The sequence below is a fragment of the Paralichthys olivaceus genome, chromosome 10 (genome assembly GCF_024713975.1).
Source record: "Paralichthys olivaceus isolate ysfri-2021 chromosome 10, ASM2471397v2, whole genome shotgun sequence".
Lineage (NCBI taxonomy): Eukaryota > Metazoa > Chordata > Actinopteri > Pleuronectiformes > Paralichthyidae > Paralichthys > Paralichthys olivaceus.
The window spans coordinates 3,800,095-3,824,180 of record NC_091102.1 but is presented as its reverse complement, the minus strand read 5'-3'; the positions used below and the strand labels follow the sequence as shown (position 1 = coordinate 3,824,180).

The window sequence follows — 24,086 nt, the reverse complement described above, 5'->3', positions numbered from 1 at the left end:
TTTCTGTACAGCCTACTTATCCTAAAGTAAAACATCAATTGAAATGCAGCATGAATTGTTGCTCAATGATACAACGTGTTAGACTCAATAAAATGTGAATGTGTAGTATAGATGTTGTTCAGATGATCTTTGATATTACGCTTGTGTGTGTTAACTTTACAAATCTGAACGTGCTGAGTCCCGAAGCTTCAACAGATGAAAACTAACTGACTCTTCATTTCACATTACATATATTAAAATCTCAAGCTGCAGGCCCCAATGCTCAAAACTACTTTATGCACTAAATTAAAGCAGCAGCAGTGGGCGGGGTTGTGAAACTGCAGTAATTACTGAATTAGCTGGAAAAGCTCTGAAAACCAACTGTGAGGGTCCTGAAGGTCTGGCAATCAGAGACTAATGAACTGCTGCAGCAACACTCACTGACGCCCCATTCGATCTCACACAGGCTGCAGGGGCTCGGAGCTCCGTGAGGCAGCGACAATAATCTCTCTTCCTTTCTTCAAACTGAGTCCTAAGCCTTAAATTCCTGCCCTGTCCACACCTCACCATCGACCATATGCTCTGCTGCCTTCAAACATTAAAGGATCAACATCTGAGACAAGTGGAATGTTGAGATTATTCAGACGTGTAATCACCGGATTCACAACACGGTCCTGCTGCTCACAACATATGAGGTGGTGATGCATGGGTAGTTTGGGAAATACAAGAAAAAAGAAACGAGAGTGGAAGAGTGTTGAGAGGAGAGTGGGGCTGTTTAACCTTTGACCTTTAGCTTGTGGGGGGAAAGTTTATGAGCTGCAAGAAAATGGAGTATAATCGGATAGGGATGATGTCAGTAGAGGTTACAAAACATAAATTATTATAGATAACACAACCACCAACAGTCCCCTTCTGAAACAACTCTAAAATTCACTCTATCTGCATTTTTATTTGGATCTGACTCATCAGTATCAGTCCTGTAAATGTGCCTGATTTCTTTCATCAAGATCCGTGAATTGTTCTCGGAGAAATCAACCAAAATATTGAAAAGCGCAGAATCTCACAATGATGAGTAAAGTGAAAAATTCCTGGATCTTCATCAAAATGTGATAAGTTCTCCCCTGGAACGTGTGTCACACCCCTGCCCGACATTTCAAGGAAATCAAATGAGTGGTTTTTGCGTAACCCTGCAAACAAACGAACAAACAAATACAAATGAAAACATGATGCAAGTTGAAAAAGATGAGTCCTGTTTCACTGTGTCCACATCCCATGAGGAGAAGCCAGCAGGGGTCTGTTTCCATGGACGGAGGTAAACACTGGCTGCACTGGTGATATCAGTTACTGTGGTGGTGGTGGGGGGGGGGGGTTGCCCTTGGATCGTGGGAGGCAAGGTTTACTGTTTCCAAGCAACTATCCGCTCATTCTCAATACTGCGGCCCAGGCACAATGGAGAGTTCCTGGGTTGTGAGTGAGCAGCAGCGGTGACGGAGGCGACAGCCCCGCTCTGCAGGGGGGAGAGTGAAGACTCGCTCAGCCAGCAGCTCTCTGCAGGCTCATATTCAATCTGCCAGTTCATAGGCCTCTCATGTTACAGACTGTAAACTGTGTGGTGATCATATGACTGTAAGGGAAAAGCATGTGGTATCAAAACATGTTGGACATTGTACATCTCTGCCAGCTTTGTTTTATTACCTCGGCCAATACTTTCCTCTGTGTGTGTTTTTTTTTTCCCAGAATCAAAACTACGGAATTGATTTTCACAGAACTCGGAGGAGGGACGTAAAAGAACATTCACTTTTAGTGCAGGTGTGAATTAAAGTACTAGGAAGAGGAATTTTCTCGTTCTTTCACTCTAATATTGCAACTTTAAGATGTTTTTCAACATTTTTGTTGAATTTGGGGGGGAAACAATTCACAGATCGTCACAGACTTGATTGATTCTACTACAAGCGAGTGTTAAGTGTTGTTCGGCTTCCTTTGAGAATAAAGTTGCAATTTGTGAAGCTTGTTTTTAATGGATTATTCTCATATTTTTCATTATCTTAACTTTCTTTTCTTGTTGTCTTTTCTAATGATTGGTTCAGTTCATTGTAACATCCGTTGTTTTGTCAGTCACCTGTAAAGCACATTGACTAAACTCCAATGAATTTGTGCAATAGAAATGAAATGTATGTGAATGATCGATGATTTTTTTATTTCATGTTTTATTTCTTATATTTTTACACTTGGGAGGAGTCAGCTGTCTGTGTCTGTACACGTCATGTTCAGATTGATTCATGTCGAGTGATGGAGAGTGAACAGCCCCACCACGATCTGACCTCTCTGCCTCTGTGGTCATGGGGGAGGGTGGGGGTGGGGGGGGAGTAGGGGGGACGTAGTGTGACCACAGCCAGTTTTTTTTTTTTTTTTTTTTTTATCTGGACCAATCAGGAGCCAGAGTGAGAGCCTCGGTCTGGCATATGGCTGCAGGTGTCTTCACTTGCTGTCGGAAATATCAACGTCACAGCGTGAATGTCATGAGGATGAACCGCTACAGGCCGAAAATACACGAATTCCACTCAACACCTGCAGAATCCAGTCTGTGCATGTTCCCTTCTATACAGACCTCACCACCAGACTGACCGTCGTGAAACATTGGACTCATGTAACTGAGTGGTGAGCCGGTGCATTCTGCTTCTATGAGCCATCATGTCTTATTAGGTTATGCTACAGAAGCATTTTAAAGCAAATCCTTTATGATCTTGGGTTGTGAGTTGGTATAGAAGCTGTAAACGTATTGATTCATATGTTCAGGTCACATTGATGGTTCCTCGCTGCTGAGCTTTCCCACTTTTCTTGCACTGCTTTGAAACATGAATCATTTTCTCTTCCCTGCTGTCAGTCCTATATGAGCAATTCTTTCTTTCTTTCTTTCTTTCTTTCTTTCTGTCTTTCTTTCTTTCTTTCTATCTTTCTTTCACACTGCTGCCTTGTTATTATCAGGCTAGGGAGTGAAGGAATTAAACCCTCCCCTCCTCAGCTGATCCAAACATAACACTGCAAGGGAGGTTTTTTTCTACGAGCGAGGCGTGAACGCATCACAGTTCCCAAGGAGAAACCCGCACATGAAGGAGGTCGGTGTGTGCGTGAAGTAAATAAAAAACCTCTCATATTAACACTGAGTCCCGATGATCGCTCAGTGCGTGATTTCATGGCGGTGCCCGTCTCCGTCCATCGCGCACGGATCCCGGATTCCTTCAGCCCGAGGAACGTGGATCCACAGAGGATCCTCTGATGTGATGTGAAGGATCCCTGGAAAAACCCAGAGTGAGTAACCTGCCCGATGACACCATGTGTACGTGTGTGTGTGTTCATCTCCTAAATGCAAAACGCAGATGATTGACTGATGCGTGATGGACACCTCGTGGTTTTACGCGTAAATCAATGATGCGGTTTCACCTGAAGCACTGTGGAGATTTGTGTGTTTGTTTTTCCTCGACTGGGATTTTACACTTTTATGAGCTTAATGTTTCTCCCTCAATCACCAGGAATGGCTGCTTTCTATTCACTGTGTTTGACATATATACATATATATATAATATGGTTATTCTTATGCAACCGGTCATAGTTTGACTTCATGTGTTGAAGTATATATATATATATATGTTATAGAACTGGTATCAAATATTAAATAAACTATATTGCAAGACAAAAATGCTCAACAAAAATTAAAGGAACCCAAAGCGGCTTATTTTTCTTGTTATTTGAGATGTATTGATCATCTAAGATTGACTTTGATTTATAGATAGATTGATTTATTTTATTTATCATGTTTTAAAATAATAGTTATTATATATATATTCATTTATTTATTTATGTTGTAAACAAGTGTTTTTAAGCCATAGAAATTTGGACCTTTAACTGGAACGTCCGTGAACTAAACTGTTATTACCGTGTAATGTAATGTTGTGTTTTTAAATGAAAAGAAACTGTGAATTTGTGTTTTAATTGGAGCTTTAAACATCATTATTTTTTTTTAAATATACAAATATAAGAGAACCCAAAGCGACGTCTTTGCCTGTGAGTCAAATATATTGGTCATAGATGATAAAATATTATTTTCTCAATTTTTATATACAAGCAAATAAAACGAGAGTCAAAGCATTTTAAATCAGATATTTATGTAAATCCAAATGTTATTGTTCTGTTTTCTGTTGAGCAAAGCTCTGGCTGCTGCAGACATGATGGTCTGACTCCCACACACTGACGATCTTAACGTCATTACCTGAAGCCAAGGAGGGAAACAGCTGCCAGGCTGAACTCTCCTCACCTTTGGGAATTGTCCCGACAGCCTGATCGCTGATCGGTGTCAGACAGTCCTGTAGACAAACTCTCACTGAGCACGACAACTGGTTTTATTATCATGTTCATCAAATCGTAGGTGTAAGATTTGAGCTGGTGTGAACGATTTCAACCACAGATAATAGAGTTTATGCAGCTTTTTAAAAGATGACAGCATTTGTCTTTATTTTCAGTTCCCGCTGTGTGATGCTATTTAGTAAATGAAATACCGAGGCAGTGCAGTTGTTCCTCTGGGAGCCCCTGCAGGTTCTTGGATCCTCCCAGGAGTCCTTTAGTGGAACATTTTGGGGATGAGTGGTCGTCAGGAAGCAGGTGCATCCAAGCACTGACTGGAAACGCCCCCGGGGCTGATGGGAAAGCTGGCTGACTTCCAGGATGCAATCAGATAATGTTAATGAATTCAGTAAAACTGTCTTATTTCCACAAGTAGCAGTTCCTCTGTTTTGGTACAGGAATGGAAAATGCTGTATAATGGAGCTCATGCATAGTTGATGAAATGATGACTGACTGGTCACGTGAGTGGAAAAGCGTTTGAATCCAGCAGTGAACGGAGGCTCAGGACACGGATGAGTGCACCGTGAAACATGTAACTGCTTCGCTTGCATAATGTTTGACACACGTGGTTTAACGCAGAAACCACTGGCTCATTAGCAGGAATCAAATTCTTCATTCGTTTAGTTTTGCTGGCACTAATTGGGAGTGACTTGAATTTTCCTCTCCATCATTTTATGGATTAATTGAACCAATTAAGGCCGTTTTCTAGTGTCCCTGGAGAAGTACATGAATATAACCTATATTAACTTTGGATTTGATGCCTGTAGCTTTTACTGAAGTCATAGTTTTGAAAACCTGGATGGTTCATATGAGCTGAATCTATTTCTGTTTCGCAGACTTGAAGCAGTCATAACTGTAGATTTTACATTTTACGTACAAGCTGGGCTCCAAAAATCCAAAACCATTTTCTTTTCCGTGTGAATGAGATGTAAATTCAAACAAACTCGTTCTCGGGGGCTTTTTCTTTCAGTTTGTCGGTGAACATGACGAACTGCTGTAACGTTTAACGTCCTGAAAGAACACACACTGTAGACTCTCATAGATTTTCCATTGTCCTGCAGTGATGCCTTGTTGCTCCACACCTGAGCTCGACATGGATTCAGTCAGCGGGCTGATGTGATGAAAGGTCAAACAGTGGACCCACAGGCTCCTACACACACACACACACACACACACACACGTGCACTGCATAACAGGATTCACTGAGACCAGATTAAACGAGACAGGTCGATGTGTCCGGCTAAACCAGCAGAAATGCATGGCAGGTGTACACCGGGCTCCGGGGCCCTTCAATGCTAATGTGGCATCGTAATGCACTGGTTTTGTTTTCGGAGCAAGATCAGCTCGACCGGACACAGAATAATTAGCTTCCATTAACTTACTGGCAGAGTTCATGTGTTTTTGTACTTCATTGACTTCCAATTAGTCCGACCCTAAGTAACAGTCATTACTGGGGTCGTTAAAAGGATCAGGGTTGAATGTTGGGATTAGTTTTTTGCACGGTTTACAGAAGGGTATAGAAAATGACTCCACTTTATATGACTGGTTTAGATTTAGATAACAACACCTTATGGTTTCCTGAGAATGCTGATATTACTGATATAATTTTACATAAGTGTGTCTTTGCTGTATGAAGCTAGTGTTTGAATTAAGAAGGAACTTTAAACGTCCCGCATCGTAAACACTGTGATATTGTTTTAAACGTCGCGTGATGTTGCTGCTGTGATTACTTCTGAGTGAATGATCATCAGCCCAGTGGAGGTCGGATAGGCTTCAGATCCCGTGACCTTCCACAGGACACACGGGTGCGCTGTAGATCATGGATGGATGATTCCAGCCACATCACCCAGCTCCAGAAGAATCTCCAGCTCCAGTGGCTTTTGCTGATTTTCTTCTGTGGGTTCAAACCTCCTCTCGGCTTGAGTCAGTTTGACCACACTCAAAAATACCCTTTAATTTCAAGCTGTGGAATTTTAGAGTCTAAACAAATGAATGCTCTACTTTACTCTTGACCTCCGCTAAAAGACTCTCGGCCTTGATGAGAGGAACGCCACCTTGATTCAGCGTAAAAAATTCCAAATATCCAAACGAAGTGACGCCTCGATGGAATCTCATTTGTAGATTTATACTGAGGATGGTGAAATGTGCCTCGACGCTGACGACAATGGGGGATGTGTTTATGGTCGAACCACCAGACTGAACCCTGTCGTCCCCTGAGAACCTCCTTTGTTCCAGAGTCCTGCCTGAAGGATCAACTGTATCTCATCCCCCTGTGTCCTGTTAGAACATCAGTCACAGCTGCATGCACAGCCACATGAAGGCAGCCAGACTCCCAGTGTGTGTGTGTGTGTGTGTGTGTGTGTGTGTGTGTGTGTGTGTGTGTGTGTGTGTGTGTGTGTGTGTCACCCGTCCTCCTTGTGTTAACAGAAAACACTATAAACAAAGGGCATTGTGGGTGGATGACAGTCTGGAGTCCCTATCCCAATTATAGACAACCACTAATTACCAGCACAGTAATTAAGAATCCTGCAGCTGTGGCAACAACAAACTGCTGCAGAGCGACCGAGGAGAAAAATGCTGCCGGAGGTGAAACGGTCAGTTTAATCCTTATTACGTTTCACGTGCACGCCAATCAAATTACATCCACACAGTCCTCTCTGCATGTGTTTTCAGACATGAACTCATCAACTCGGAAAAAAAATATCCAGAAAATTGGGTCCGGACATTTTCCGCAATTTGGCTTTCACTGATTCAAAACGCAGCAGGAGATCAGACGTGTTCAGAAATAATTAGTATGCAAGAGGCGTTAAGTTTAAATTCCATTGTGGAAATCGAACGTTTTCATTTAGGACACATCGACACTGTCATTGTCACCAAACGCTTGAATCTCGCTGTCTTTCCAACTTCTTCTTCTGCATCTTCTACGTGCACGACTCCTCCTTTTCATCCTGAGGTATTTGTAGTATTTCTATATATATATATATATATATATTTATTTCACTTTGGTGTCTGTCGCGTGTTGGAAACATCATCAACCACTCGCTCGCCATGATATTTCCCGATTTTCCTGCTGTATTCTCCTGTCGGCTCACAGGGACATTTTTTGGAAAATGTCTGGATCTTGCAGATCTACATGTTGTGTCTTAATTGAGGGAAAAGAAAACTGACTGAAGAGCAGGAAGGTCACTTGATAAAATGCTAATACGAGCATGTAGCTTCCGTGCTCCGTCAGTCTGACGAGGCTTTGCTGAGATAAACACACACACACAACGCACACACATGCAGCCGCTTTCAAAATCAAACACGCGGTGTGAAGGACACAGGTTGTGTTTCAGACTCAAGAAAACGTCCCTGAGTGGTTTGATCTCCCTGATAAACACACAGAAGGAAAAATGATAATTTTGGAATGTTTTAGGTTCAGTTTTCTATTTATCATCCTAAGAAATAAAGAACATTGCACTTTCTATGATGTTTAAAATGATTGTACATGTTTATCACATGTGCGTCACCATCACAGACGCCAAACAGCATTTACCTTGTGATGATAAGATTTTGTCACGTACCTGAACTTGTGGTTTTCAGATATCTTTAAAAAACAAAGTATTTAATTTCACGTAAGAAAACATGATGTCCGCAGGTTTTTACCGATGCTTCTGACTGATTGAAAACCTGTTTTTGACGTTTTACTTTCTTGCAGCATTAATTTCTAATGTACGAGACATGTGAGGCATTCCTGCTCTAATGAAGCCTTAATCCCATAATAACATGATCTGGATTAGCCTGTATAATCCATTCAGGTTCATTACTCTGGTAGCATTAGCATATTGTCATACAGGACATGCAGTTGTGGTTCATAATCCGTGGTGCAGCGGTGCTCGAGGAACAAAACAAATAAAACATTTGGAAAAACTATTTGTTTCCTAAATGAAATCTACAGTTTCACAGTTTGCTTTTTCACTTTTCTTTTAAATTGTAAATTGTACATCCTCCACATTTTCAACAATTTCCCTAGAAATAATTGGATCTTGATGAAAACCACCAGGCTCGTTAAGAGGACTGATACCTCTGAGTGATTCAGATTTGCTGCTGCTTGAATTTAAGGGGACGGTTGGGTCTTGGCGGAGGTCTGAGCTCTACTTAGCTCCACTCCAGTGTTTTTATTGTTATTTGTGTGTCTCTCGGCAGGATTGCTCAAAAATGACAAAACAGATTTCCATGAATATTTGTGAAGGGGTCCGGGATGACCCAAGGAAGAAGCCATTACATTTTAGAGGGGCTCCAAACAAAAGGCTGGATCCAGGAATTCATTTGCTTCTTCATGGCGAGATACAGAGTTAACCTTGGAGGAGGTATGCGCCCTTCCAGTATTGTTTTGTGTTCCCGTTATATATCACCGTGAAAAAGCTTTCATCGGTTTAAAATGTGAGTAAAGATGTTTTACTACCTCCTATATAACTGGAGCACCACCTTTAAATCAAAGGTCAGACAAAAGATGTAGGCGGTGACTTCAGCAGCTTCTCTAAGCAGCAGCAGCTTCCCGTCATTTATTGGAAAGCTCGACCTCGCCGACAGCGTTCGGCAGAGTGAAAGCTCCTTCGATGCGTGACCTCTCCACCCGTCATCTGTAGTGTGAGCTGCAGACGGGGCTCACGCTGAGCTAACGCCATCCAACCTTTTTCCTTCACTAACAACCATTCGTAACCTCGCTCTCATTTTCTCTCCCCTTTTCCTCCTCTCCGCTACACGCTCTGATGTTCCCGCCTGATCCCCTCGTTCCGAACCTTCATTTATCTCAGTTCTGTTCATTGCTTCTTTCTTTTTGTCCAGCGGAGAGGAACAAAACTGGGCTCAGCTGGAGGTGAAGTGAGCAGACCCCACATTAATACCCCGTGACACACTAGCATGTTTGAGTTTTTCCATCACGACTGATCCTTGCGTCCATCCATTATCTATACCACTTATCCTCTGAGGGCCGCGGGGGGAGCTGGAGCTAATCCCAGCAGGCATTGGGTGAGAAACATTAGTGCAGGGTGAATTCTAACTGCAGAGACAAAGCTTTCCTTCAGCTTGGAGAGAAATCACATCTCATACAAACAGACCATGAAGCTCGGTATACATTGGGGGGGGTGCATACCATGTAACAGCCAGTAACATCCAATGGGTGCAGGGGAGCAGGTGTAGGGGGGCGTGTAGTGTCCTCAGACTCCACCCCCTGCTACCTCTGTATTTGCATCAGACCATTTACTTCTTCCGTTGTTTTTCTTTCTCGTTTTTTGTTTTTGCCGCAAATCTGAACCGATGCAAATGCGGCAAACTGACGATGTCGATCCTCCTCCGTGTTTGATTTTCGCTTGATCACGTGAGTTTCGAGTGTGTGCGCTCTGTCGATTATCAGATTAAAAAATCCGTTAAGTCTTTCGTTATGTCTTCGGTCTCTGTTTTTTGAAATGAAAAATCTTCTAGTGTGCACCAGGCCTTAAAGAGCAAGAATTGAACGCACCACACAGTGAGCTAATGTTCTCTCAGTTATTCCATCCTCAGCGCAGTCAGTGGCATTTCACCGGCAGAATGCACATTCCTCTGGGTGTGTGTTTGTGTGTGTGTTGTGAATCCAGATGCAGAATGTTAATGAGACTGAAAGCCTGAGTGCCGCTCTACCTGACATCTTGCAGAAAGGCCTCTGCGTGTGCCTTTGTGTGTGTTTTCTGCACGTATTTGCGTCCGCAACTTTCCGCTGCACCATTAGGATTCAGGTCAGAGCACATTTTTTCACCAGGAGGAAGGATTATGCTGAGAGCAGCTGAATCGACAGACCTGTGCTCAGTAAAGAGGTTGGTTAGTTGATCACCAGGGTCCCTGAGGAAACTGTCTGGTTCAAGAGGCTGAAGACCCGGCGCTGACTCTCTGTGCATCTGCTTCGCCTCCAGCAATTTCATCTTTAACATACAGATGAACTGTTGGTCTGTACGACCTCCGTCCTCCGTCTGTCTGCTCCATGAAGTGCTGAAATAAAATCCGTGGATGTTTCTTCTCATACAAATCAAGGATGTAAAGAAGAATCGTGGAGCTCTGTAAAGCCCCCAGAGGCAAACTTGTAATTTAAGGCAACAAAAAAACTGGACCTGAGCGGAAAAGTCCTGTTGATCCGTTTATAAACTGCTTTGATCAGCGTTTTCCTGCAGCAGGAAACACAATAACTGTCGGGCTGCCAGGGACTTTAATTCCAGAGGTAAACACTTTTCACTGATCTTGTCTTTTTAAAAAGTGGCTGAGCTGCTGAAATTGTTCGGCGCCACAAACTCGTTTACTCAACCTGAATCGACACAGCCGCTGGTGATGACACAATGATACGAGCTCCTTCGCTGCTGTGATCCCTTCGGCCAGATTAGTCTGATTCCACTACTCTTGATCAAATGATTAAGATCCCATATTCTATCATAAAATTAAATTAAATGATTTGTAAATTACAAATTATTTTGCTATAGGCTTAGTCGCTCTCACCAATTCATTTGCTCCATTAGTTTTTTGTTTGTTCGCAGGATTAGGCAGAAACTACTGCACAGAGTTCCATGAGCAGTTCTCCAACATGAACTCAACATCCAGACTTTCTACAGAGTTTGTCTTCCACAAATAATGAACCCAGCAGCAGAGTCTCCGGGGACGAGGGGACGAGAAGGAGAAAGAATATCGAGAATACATTTCACTGCGGAGATCGCGTGTTGTTGTTTACAGCACATGGACATGCACAGCTCTCGAATCTTGTCTTTCCGAGTTGTCAACCCGTCCACTCGCTTGAATCCTCCAGATAATCTGTTGTTTTCTCACATTGGCTCACTCAAGGACATTATCTGGAGTCTTAACCGGACTTCTCAGATCACTCATCAGTGATTTGACACGGGATGACCCACGCACTGGTTTGATACGACATGATGAACCCTGCAAACTGGTTTCTAACATTGTGAAACACGATTTACAGTCACAGGCTGAAATGTTGGTTCTGAATGGCAGCTGCTTCACTGGCGGATGAGCCCTTTGATCCAGAGATAGTCCAAGGTTTCCTCTAATGGCTTTTCCACATGCAGTTATTCAAAGGCCAGCGACCTTGCGTGGCTTCCTGCTCTTTCCTGGGACCTTTGGTTATATCACCGTCATCGCCTAATGTTGCACTGTTCAACACAACTGTGTTCGATACAGACACGGACCTCGTCCTCATGCAGACTAATTGCCTCCAACAGTTCACAGCCGAGGCTTGTTGCCTTCACTCAGCCCCGAGTACAGTGTCATTGAGATTCAAAAAGCCTCGTCCACTGTCTGAATATTATGCATTATAATGTGTGTCAGCCAGCCCCCTCCATTGATGTGTAAATGCTGAATTTTCTGCTGTTTGCCGGAGCTTCCCTCTATTACCATAAAGATCGCCCTGGTGGAGTTGTGATGGCCAATGTGTTGTGTTTATTCCGACCTCCCACGCAGCAGCAGAGTCTTCACGAGCGGGCGCCTCTGGAAAACAGGAGCATTGATCTTCTTTTCAGTTCTGGAGAGATTCAATGCGCTCAGTTCACGGCACAGAGGAGAATCGATCGCAGTGTATTTACTGTATCAGCTGAGGCGATACGTTTAGATCGTGAACTCTGAGAGGTGTTTTTGTGGTGCAGCACATTTAGACCACTGTCCAGACTAGCAAAATACAGTCCCACCGAAAGAGGTGGTCTCCCTCCAGATCAAATGAACCATGATTTAGATCGTTTGCAGTGTGAAAACATTTTTGTTGGACAGTTTGGACTTTCGGACCGATTGCAGGAACTTGAGAAATAAAGAAAATTGAAAGCAGCTCACAGAAAGGGGGGAAAAAAAACCCTCTGCATATATAATGTTTGAACGACGATGTTCATTTTGCTGGTTGAAAGTGCCTCTTTCTCATTTACCTGTGGCTGGAAAGTAATCCTGCATCACATCGCTCCCTCTAACCAGATATTTGGTGTCTTCTGGTGGAGACCAATCAAGGCAGGCTGATTAGAGAGGCACGTAGGCGGTGCACTAAGAGACCCAGCTCCGAGAGGGACTTACTGTAGAGACTGATAGATCGACAGGAAAATTGGATTTCAAGGCTTCCCATCAGGAGGGCTGGGTTCTTTCGGTGCACGGCTGCAGGCAAGCTGATTATGATAGCAGCCTCCCCTCTGCACATGGGATTTAAATCAGCCAATACAGCGCTCAGGGGGGAGCATGTGCACACACTCACACTGTGTGCTGACACATTCATTCACAAACTGAGGTTATGCGTCATTTTCTTCTGCGTAACATCTGACATGTAAATGCCAGTTTAATGGAGTTCGGCTGCAGCGTCTCCTTCCGATCAGACCTGCAGATGCAAAATGTAATAACAAATGCAGTTAATGGGTCATGTTGGTAACGTGCGGCCTCTGTTTTTCATTTATTTCCTGTTTTCCAGACTGTTCCTTGCCTGGTCCGACCAATAACAACGCACACATTTAGGTCACCAGCATATTTGTCTGTTGCTGAGCAAAATATATCATCGCAACATATGAGCCTGCGTCGCAGTATGAGACACTGCCATGTTCTGTGGGTCTACAGTAGGAGGATTCTGTCTTTGTCTTTTGTACAGTTTTTGTAATTGATAAGTCGCTGAATCACCGTAAACTGTCATTGTCTGGGAAGAGTGAGTGTCGGTACAACATTTCCTGACGGTGCATTCAGTAGTTGCTAAGATATTCTGTCAGGACCAAAGTTTCCAGCGCGACATTCAAGCTGAACAGAATAAGTACGAGATATTCATTCATGTCCGATACGAAACTGAAATCCACCAGAGTGTTCACACAAAATATGAAATCAGCAACTCAAATGTAAAGTATGATAATGACTGCAGAGGTAGGATGAAGTCAGACTTGATTTCCAAAATAACAGCAGAGCAGTTTTGGAAAACACGGCACTAAACTTTTAAAATTCCTTTACAAATCCTCCCTTTTATGAAGATTGTCACGTTCTACCTTGTAAACATTCACATCCCACACAACTGATTCTCCTGAAATGAACTTGATGGGTCCCAGTTTTAAATAATTATGTCATATATATTCAAATCGCACCAAATGTGAAGCCGATAAGACGAACTAATCTTGACATGTTCGTTCCAGAGATTCGAGTCGAGCTGACTTTATTTTTACGTCTGTGGACAAAGACCCAGTTGATGGTTTGTATTTAGTTCAGTGTGTCAGGCTTGTGGCCGCTCTCCTGTATGTGTGTCATTGCGTTCCTTTGTGCATTGTGTGCATCAAACTCCACCCATGCCACCCATCACTCTATCGATTGCCGGGCATCAAAGAGCACCGCTGTGCCCCACAATGCCTCTGTGGTTTCCAAGTAATCAACCACCAGATAAACACGCTGGCAAAGGACGTGTTTTTTTACGACGTCCTGTATTAACACACTCCTCCTCCTCCCTTCGATGTGTAAACATTGGCTGCAGCCAAGAGGGTCAACAGCGATGCATTGTTTCTGCGTAGGAACAGTAACAGCTATTGTGCATAATGTGAACCTCGCTGCCTGAGCACACACGAGGCCTTCACTGTGTGTGTCTGTGTGTGTTTGCCGCTTCAGGAAAACCCTGCGCTCCGGTCGGCCGCTTCATGCTTTCAGGCTCCCACGGTTACTTACCCATCACTAAAAGCTGTCTCACCCTCCTTCATCCCCTCGTGCGGCTCCTCCCCTGAGTCACGGAGACTGTGCTAAATTTAGCAGGCCTCAAAAAGTCATGGTGTGGCAACTTCTTATTGAGTTTGCATCCCACAAATGTCTCTCTCCCTCTCCCTCTCTCGCTCTCTATCTCGTTTCCTTCCCTCTCTCCCTCCCTCCTCAGTAAAAGGCTCGTCCGTGACTCACCCACCTCAGAGCGAGGGCCCTATGAATTATTGAACCAATGGTGGAGACCTCATAAATTATCTAGCCATGTGTCGCCGGGCGGAGTAGGGCAGCTCAGTGGATACATCTCATCTCGACCCTCGGAGTCAGTACCACCTACACCTGCAGCTGTATGGGTGTGATCACAGGACAGGGCCAAACACAATACAAACACACACACACACACACACACACACACACACACACACCTCTTTTCTGTTCGGCTTCTGCAGAAACATGTTTGACCTTTTAAACCAGAGTTTACGAAGGAGGTGCAGAAGCTTAAATATCTAACATTGAGACATTCACCCGTAAACAGTCGACCTACAGTAGATTTCCTTCCAAATAGCTAGAATCGTATCAGATATCAGTTTATATATTATATCAATGGATCAAATAACTTTGTGAAAAAACGTCAAAGTCATATTTACGAACTATTGATAGTAAGAGTTTATCCCAAATCTTTTGTTGTCTCACAATCGTACGAGCACATTGGAGCAAAATGAAGCTCATCGGTTTTTGACGTGAACAGTTTTTCAGACGTCGTCCTCAACGTTCACCACCTGCCTGTTTCCAAAGCGAGCAGCACCTGCTGTCACTTCACCGCCACGTGCGGTGCAACTGTACGATTAAAATCTCCATTCCCGCAGTAATTACATCGCTGCATATTCATACGTAATACACATTAACATGCAGACCCCCCCCCCCCGCCCTCTGACGAAGCCCCTCCTGTGGTCGTCATATTGATTTTGTGACGTGTGATTGAGCTGCTGAACATTGAAGAAACACTTTACCAGACTTGAACGTTTTACTGTGTCTGTTGATGGCAGGAAGCTTTGTGATGCAGAACACTGGGCGCTTAGTGAACACACCCCCTGCTGTGAGCGGGCTGCATTGACCACTGGTAATGGCGTCACCGGTGCTTTATGGTGCTCCTGCTGTCACGGTGAATAATGGAGTCAGTTTAAAATAACCAGTGAAGAAAGCGACAGTATGGACGTGGGAAATGAAAGAGGTTCTTGGCTAATTTTGTCAATAAGGCATCTGTTGCTCTGTTTGTTTCTTAGACTCAAACGCACCATGAGCCGTCTGCCTAACGCCTGCATGGTGCCTTTCGTGACTGGAGTTCGCAACTGAAATCGAGGTTATGGGATGTCCCTGGAGCCTCCCTACATGTGACAGCCAATTCAAACAACAAAACATTAAAGCACATGTTCTCATATGTTTGTGCATCACCTGTTAAAATTGTTCATCGTCGCCTGAGGCCATTTTCAGACGTGACCAGCGGAGGACTTTCCTTCCACACATGCACAACTCAGCAGGAGGTTCTCTGCTCAGACGCGTTCACAATAGCAACGTATTCTCCGTTGCAGAGATGATTTTGTTTACAGCGCATTAACGCAGGCGTCGGCTCTTATCGCCACAAAATCTCCTGACATCCTCGTCAGTGTTTTCTTCCTGTGTGACACTGCTTTTTCATCTCCTGCTGCGTTCTCTCATCGACTCCTCCGGACTCTCGGCCCCCCTGGTAGCTTTCCCTTGGACATTTGCGGAGGACCTCTGGAGTTCAGTGCATGTCTGGAAGCAGCTTTACAGAGCTGATAATATGAATAGTTTAATAAATGTGCATATTAGTGAGGAAAATGGGATTTGATGGAGATGCAGACATCATATTAAAATCATCCTGGCGGTGCATTAGGACAAGTGCTGTATGGTGATGCAGGATTATATAATAATCCAATAATTCAATAGGCGTTTTAAATTATATTAATGGTTGTCAGCCATTTTATATGTGTAATAATGTGCAAGGCTCATAGCTTTACTTTAAATAAAGACAGTTATTGCTGTTTTTATAACATTATATCAATATTGATATACACTGTTCATGGCCTCCAGAGGGACACGAATCATTTTTCAACCATGTGCCACTCAGTAGAGCTCTTTACTCCACAGAGGCCCCTCATGAAACCACATTTATACTCAATGGATCCAGATTTTATTTGGATCTGCACCAAACTGCACACACTCATATCAGTCCTCTAGAAATATGCCTGATTTATTTCCATGAATTGTTTTCCGGCAATCAATGAAATATAGAAAAACACACAATATAAAAATTGGTCGGAGGAGTTTTGTGAGGACGTGTTCATGGAGAGATGATAAATCATCAGATTATGACAGGAGCGGCTCCAGTGACTCTTTTGTTCTGTGTCACATTTATCCAGGTTTTAACGCCGGTTGTTGAACGGAGACGTCTGGGCGGCGGTGGCTTTACTTTTATCCGGGACGCTGTGTGAAGTTCTGTATGTAATCCAGGTCATTGGACGACAGGGCAGCTGTCATTTCATTCATTCTGACTGGGGAGAATAAAGTCAGGCACGATGGAGGATTAATCAAGAGTCCAAACTGGGATGATGACACAGCACCTGCCTCCACTTGGCCTGTGTGTGTGTGTGTGTGTGTGTGTGTGTGTCTGCACCAGTAACAGAAAGCACCTCACAACTCAAACACAACAGCCGCTTCCCGGTTGCCATGCCAACCACAAGGGCTGTTCATGTCGGAGCATGCTCAGTTTGGCTCCAGTCCATGTAACAAAAGCCAGTGAGAGGGCTCACACACACACACACACACACACACACACACACACACTCTCTCTCTCCCTCTCTCTCTCTCTCACAAACTCACTCTGTCTCTCTCCTCCTCACACACTCTACTCCAGCTCGCAGTGGGAGCGAGACAGAGAGGAGAGGCTGCCTGCTGAGCTGCGGAGCTCATGACACACACCGAACCAGCAGACACACGCTCGCTCACACCGGAGGTGAGTACTCAAACCTGCAAAAGCTGCTTTTCTTCCAGCCGTTTGATTTCCTGTGATGTGGAGTTTCTAGCCTCTGTAGCTTCCTGGATGAAAGGAGCTGCAGAGTGGAGTGACCGGAGATGAAGAGGAAGCATGTGCTCTGCTTTACGAGTGACAGGATGGCATGTTTCCCCTTCTTATAAAAATATATATATATATTTGTATAATCATTTTACTCCTCGTTCCATCGTCCTGCAACCTTCACGTGGATATTGTCATTTTTATGAACGGCTGAAGCAGATTGAGAATTTATTCTGCTCAATCGGTTGTGTAGTAGTTGACAAAGCAGGGATCGCTCAATAATTCATGCAGCCTAGTGCTGAGGAAAGTCAGGGGGTGACAGCAGGTGTAATGTGATGCTCTGCATGGACACTCTTTGAGGACAGTGCAGCTCAGTTTTACAACCTCCTGTCGGATTATTCACATCATCACAACACATACGAAGAGTTTTAGAGGCTGATCTTTGAACGCTGACCTCACGTCAGCGTCTCTTCCAGAAGAACAGGAGGATACACACATGGAGTTTGGTGCAGGTTCTTTGTCATCTCTGGAAATGTTATACGATCTGCAGGTGGAGGGAATGTGAGGAGCTTCTCCTCTTGCTTCGCTGACCCTGACATTTTGTGTGTGTTTGTGTGTGCGAGTGTGTATCAGCGGCAGTCACTGTAAATTATATCTTCAGTATTATCCTGTAGTCTCGGCCTATTTCTACACACACACACACACAGACAGACAGTCAGTAACCGCCTCTCACAAGATTAATTGTTGTGGCGGATAAATTCCTTATTGGTCGATAGTTTATTCCTCCGCAGCCTGGCGTGTTTGTGCTGGTGTGTCTGTGCTGGCGTGTTTGTGCTGGCGTGTTTGTGCTGGTGTGTCTGTGCTGGCGTGTTTGTGCTGGCGTGTCTGTGCTGGTGTGTCTGTGCTGGCGTGCATTCACAGAGCATCACCTGACCTGGCCTGTGGCCTCTTATGTAAACTAGAGGTGTCACCAGTGATGGGTTATCTGGTTGGAATTAATATATGATATTATTGACAATATTCTTTTTGTCGATACTCTATTAGGCCATACAATTTAAGTTAAACTGTTGATAACACACTTTAATGAGTTGTAAGTAGAGCTGCCATGTGATATACATTTGTGTTACAGACAAAAAAGCCTGAGAAAAAAAACAGCCTGTTCAGGTTATATGCTTATAAAGTTTGTTGTTACAATCAGGTGTTGGGAGTTTAAATGCTCTATTGTTTTTGTATGAATTGTACATTTCCTATCAGTGTTTTGTTCCTGTTTTGCACAGTTGTGGCGTGATGGATGACAGACCTGGAGAGAGAGAAGCACTTCCCTGTGGGAAATTGGAATATGTATTGAGTTGACGCAGGCAGGTTAGCATAGAGATATCGATGCTGGGTTGTGGGAGGCGAAAATGTTTGGACCCAGGGTTTAGGAAGTTCATGCGAGGCTAATCATCCCTGTACCCACCGGTTAGAACGAGCTAAAGGGGGACCTTTTGTAATTAGTTATTTCAATCGTTGATACAAAGAAATAGACTAAATAAGAACCTATAATATTTTTGGGGGAGATCAGGTCAAAGGGGCAGAACCAGGATTTTTTTGATCCATTTATTTAATATTGTGAGCTTTAGCATTTTTTTGACAATTTGGTGCCGCTTGTTCAGAAGGGACCGTTAAGCCTCGGCAGAGGATATGTACCATTCTAGTTTGTTTGTCTGATTGTGAGCAGGATTACACAAAAAACTACTGAACACATCTCCACGAAATGAAACTTTAATTGTGGTACAGATCCCGGGGAAGTAATTCACGAATCTGGCTTGTTGAGGGGACTGATGTCTCCCTTTGTCCAGATCCAATTAAAAATCCGGATCTTGCTAATTTGAATGTGGTTTCTTAGGGGAATGTCAGGCCTTTGTGGAATATGTGCTCTGCTGAGTACCATTCTAGTTCCTCTAGCAACAAACAATCTAGAAAACAACCAGTTGTTGTTGGAGTCTGTTCCGTGTGTGGGGCAGAATATTAAGTAGAACCCACTTCGGGGCTGTCAAGTTTGATTTTCAGAGCTCAGAGTGGTTTGATGGCTGCAGAGCCGACAGACAGCGTGTGAGTAATGTGACACTTCAGCGATATGAGGGGAACCTTCTCTTCTCAATCCTTTTTTTGTCTTCTTTTCCTTCCACCTCTGTGGAAGATATTTTGGAGACAATGTGTTGTTTGTAAATGTCACAGATGAATTTAAATGCTGCACAAAAAGATCCAAAACCTCAACCATGCTGGGCCGTGAACCTGTGTTCACGTAGGAATGCCTCGGGATCCCACAGTAACAGTTGAAAAGTGTTGCGCGAGAGAGTGATGGCCGGCTACATCTATGACCCAGGCCCGGTTAAGTGAAAGACGATGGATGGATGGATTAACTAGCAGCATTACACACACACACACACACACACACAAAGACATCACAGAGTTCGTCCAGCCCTGGAGTGTTGACGCTTGTTAGCCAGGTCCCTGTAAACTGTGCAGACAGTCGATCAATGACCATCATTCCTCCTCATCGCCAAACCCGGCGCCCATCCATCCCCTCTCCTCTCCTCGCCACTGTCACTCCTCTTTCTCGTCTCTGTCTTCACTATAATCTGAAATTCTCTCCTCTCCTTCTCTTCTCCTCTCGTCCTCTCCTCGTCCTCTCCTCTCGTATAGTTTAAGCCAATTACACCCTCCTCCTCGTCTTCCTCTCCCCCTCTCTTCAAAGAAGGTGTGAGTCATACGATGACATCCAGAACGCCTTTGGCAGATACGGATCCCGCGTTGCAGGCGTCTCTCGGAGCCAGACAGTCGATAACCAGGCCGTGATGCATCTCCCGTGGATTCTTGTTAGAGCCGACAATGAGCCGACGAGAAAATCTTTTTGGAAAACATTGACACCCCCTCAGCAAGGTCAAGGGGCGGCATTGATCCAGAGTAAGGAGGCGACTGAGAACACATGACTGAATTTAAGAGCACTTGGTTTCAGATTGTGGTCACTTTTATTTTATGTAACATAAAATCTTCTTTTTGGACAATTTTGAAATTTCATCTTTAGAATCTAGCAGTTTTTATTCTGTAAAAAAGTCTAATCATTCAAACATTTTATTCACTTATTGATATAAACGTCTTTGCAGCTCGTCACCTCTTGAAATGATGCAAGGTTGTCTCATGACCTCTGCGGTCAGTTTCTTATGGGCGTGAGATCTGTGACGTTGAATCAGTTTGCTCTTTATTTCCCAAGAATGTCTGATCTCACCTCCCTGTCACGCACCCGGACGACACTGGACATCATTGTCCTTCTGAAACCGTCGGTTGTTAAATAAACTGCTCGTGTTCACTGGACTGTATCTGAACATGTCGACAGTTGGGGGGGGGGGGGGTCACATCTGATCAGAACACATCCACGCACAGGTTTTGAGTTTTGGGATGTTAACGAACTATAACCTTTAGCTTTAGCCTCTGTACATGAGGCATTCTTTTAAAATCTTCACCTAGGAAATAATTCAGGGGTCTTGATGAAGAATATGAGGCGTGTTTAGGAAACTGACACGATGTGGACTTTGCTGCGGTTTGATTGAGTTAAAGGAGACTGTTTAGGCCTCAGTGGAGTTTTGAGTCTTGAATATTTCATGTTATAGAGACAATGTGAAGTCTTCGGGGACTGTCGGCTTTTATTAGCAACATTTTAACCCCAACGCAGGCGACGTGTGGATTCAAAAAGTCACCGAGAAAAGAGTTTTCAGAGATGAAGGACACCTTGAGATATTTGTACTCTTCCCGTCATGGGTTAGAGTTTCCTGGACATTCTCCTGCTCTATTCTCACATGGGCTCACTGGGGCATTTTCCAAACGTTATGGAAAATGTCCAGAGCAACCGACTTGGACAGAGCCCCTCTGGAAAATATCTGTGTGGTGTAGTGCATGTCTGAAAGCAGATTGGGAATCTGTGGACACGACTACTGTTTATCGGAATAAACGACCAATGGTGTCGTCTTCCCCCGGCGAGGACGGCCTCATCAAGTCGTCTGTCCGGGGAGAAGCTCTTGAGTTTCTCTTCATCAGAGCGTCAATGAAACACGTTTCCTCTTCTGTTCAAATAAAGCAGCTGAACAAAACAGTGGAATCTCTTTCCTCTTTAAGGAGAGTTGCTTCGAGGGCACACTTGAATGATTTCTCTCCTTTCCTCTCTTTCACTCCATAGTCAATCGGCTATTTGTCTTTTCTCCCTCCACCCTAACTCTCTTTATCTCCCTCTCTCCCTTCATTCCTGGTTATGAGAGTGACTCACGTAGCCATCTGCTGCCGAGCAAATCCTCTCCCGCCTTATTAGCCTCCTTTTGTTTATCAACGCCACTCTTAGGATGGCACTGATACCTTTATCTACCTCGTCTATCTCTTTCTCCTCTTATCCCTCTATCCAATCACCCAAAACCCAATCCTCCTCCTCCTCCTCCTCCTCCTCTTCCTCCTCTGCCCTGTCAGGCCTTTATCATCTATTCTTCTTGCACTATACCTCCCTCCTCTGCAGCTGAATTCATCTCTGCACGAGTTCCCTCCCTTCATTTCACCTCTTCCTTTTTCTCCCATGAGACAGATTGTAGGAATGAGGTCAGACACCGTGCGTGTGTGTGTGTGTGTGTGTGTGTGTGTGTGTGTGTGTGTGTGTGTGTGTGTGAGCATATGGATATAAATGTGAGCAGACTGTTGATTGTTGATGTAGGTGTTGTTGAGGTCATTATGATCCCCTGCAGAAATGACAACAGACACAGGAAAACACCCCAGGGATGTGTGTGTGTGTGTGTGTGTGTGTGTGTGTGTGTGTGTTTGTGTGCGTGTGTGCGTGTGTTTGTATGTTACACACAGACTTTCATTGAACCTGACTACTGTCTTATTGCATGTGTTGGCGTCTGTATCTGCCTCGATAGTTGTTGTTGTTTGTGTGTTTGTCTCTACGCTGTGGTGTTGGCACAAACACTGGATGTAATTAGAGCTGGATACATGGCAGCGTGCACACACTCGACAGTTTAGTCTGTTTTGGCTGAGGTCTTGTCCTGGCTCATATTGTTTTCATCGGAAATGTGAGAAGAGGGAAATTAAACTGTGGTCTTTTTATAGAGCTGCGTTCTATAAAAAGGCAACTGAGTGTTTACACAGACCCGAAAGAACCAAAGAAGTTAACTACAACTCCCATGTTGCATTGCTTTCAAAAACATCACATTACAGGTCATAATATTCTGTCTGCTTTCACACAAATCACATTTATATTTTGTTTAAACCTGTAAAATTGTAATTTACCTTTTAGATCGATCCACAGTTACTTCCCTCGTCTTTGTTACGACATAGACTGATGCCCTTGGGTATTGTAGTATTTATAGTATGTAGTATATCTCAGAGAGGATTTTCTAAGAATGAAGCTTTATGGTCGTAACACAAACCTCTGCTATTGGTTAGTTATCCAGGAGACTCCAGTTCAACGAACACATTGATGAGAACTGAACGAGAGGACGAATGACTCAAATTCATGTAAAGAGTAAAAGGATAAAAACTACAGTGACAGTTTTGTGGACGTTCTGTAGTTGTGAAGTCGTGTTTGTGGCCTGCTGTGAATCCAAGAGCAGTTTCAAAGCGTTTCGGAGACAAAGAATATGGAGGATGTTCTTTTGATTTGAAACAGTGCATCAGAGCGCTCAGCCTCAGGCGAATGGCCTTTTCCTGAAAAACACGAACTTGCTATTTCTCTGTCTCTTAAATTTCAGCAGTGAGCGTTAGCTTTTCTCCCAGTATTACACAAAGCTAAATTACTCACTGTACCTTCCATACATTTGCATATGTCCCTCTGTTTTTATCGGGAATGAGACTAATTCAGTCATTCGTCATGTAAATAGAGGGAACGATATATGTGTGTGTGTGTGTGTTTAGCTTCTATCTGCCTGTCGCTCTGAATGCTTGCTCTGTGTAGCCCTGGTTATGGATCCATATCCCTCCATCAGTCGATAGGAGAGGCAGGCTGTGGTGTGACAGAAAGCCACTCTGCTGATTGGGTGAAAAACACACAAACACACACACACACACACACACAGTTATTGAGATTTTGTCTCTGTTCCTCGTGGCTTGTTTTCCTCTTTGATCACTTGGTAATTACACGGGTTGTTGCTTCATCAATTAAACATGAACCACTGACATGCAGACGTCGATTATGTCTATATATATATATATATATATATATATATATATACATATAGACCAGAAATGTTGTGTGTATGTGTGCACAGCCTTTTTTATATTAATCATATAATGAGTGTCGTGTTAACACACAACCTCAGATGATTTTATACATTTGGTAATATTTGCGTGGTTATTTATCATAAAGTTTATGGTTAAACTATAAAACATCAAGCCTTTGTCAACATCACTGACGAATGAAACCTGCAGATTCTGCTCTTTCTTGTCCACTGAAATACGACTGAAATTGTTAATCCAAACATTCCCAGTTGGAAAAATGAGCTAAAGACCAAACACAGAATGATTCATCCCATAAACCTGATGATGACTCCGTTTTAAAGCAACGACCTGATCAAACACAATAACTCTCAGAGGAGGATCAAACACTCGACACTTCAAAGCGTCCATCGTTTTATCTCCGTTACAAGGCCTCGTGTCACACGATAGCTGCGGTCATCATTTGCATGAATTGGCTCCTTTTGAACTGTCGCTCCTCAGCGGAGACGACTTCCTCTTTTGTCCTCGTTGAATATGTGCACATCCGCTCGTGGGAAAACCTCGTGCAGAGGAAGAAGCTAGGTGTTAGCTCCCAGGTCATCGGCTGCATGGTTGCGTTGTTTTGAAACTCCGAACAGTGAAGACAAAACTTCTGTATCGCCCCCTGGTGTCATAAAGCCCG

The 24,086-nt window shown here is 43.8% G+C and overlaps 1 protein-coding gene across 2 annotated transcripts in view; it reads left to right on the top strand.

Annotated features, from left to right (window-relative positions):
* Positions 1 to 3,048: 3,048 nt before the first annotated feature.
* arhgef49 (Rho guanine nucleotide exchange factor 49) overlaps positions 3,049 to 24,086 on the top strand; it is a 45,090-nt gene continuing 24,052 nt past the window's right edge. The window contains exons 1-2 of one of the 2 annotated variants that reach the window (XM_069532924.1): positions 3,049 to 3,288; positions 17,012 to 17,110. The gene's annotated coding sequence lies outside the window, so the exon portion shown is untranslated. The remainder of the gene's footprint in view (positions 3,289 to 17,011; positions 17,111 to 24,086) is intronic. The other variant, XM_069532923.1, reaches the window with a different exon arrangement.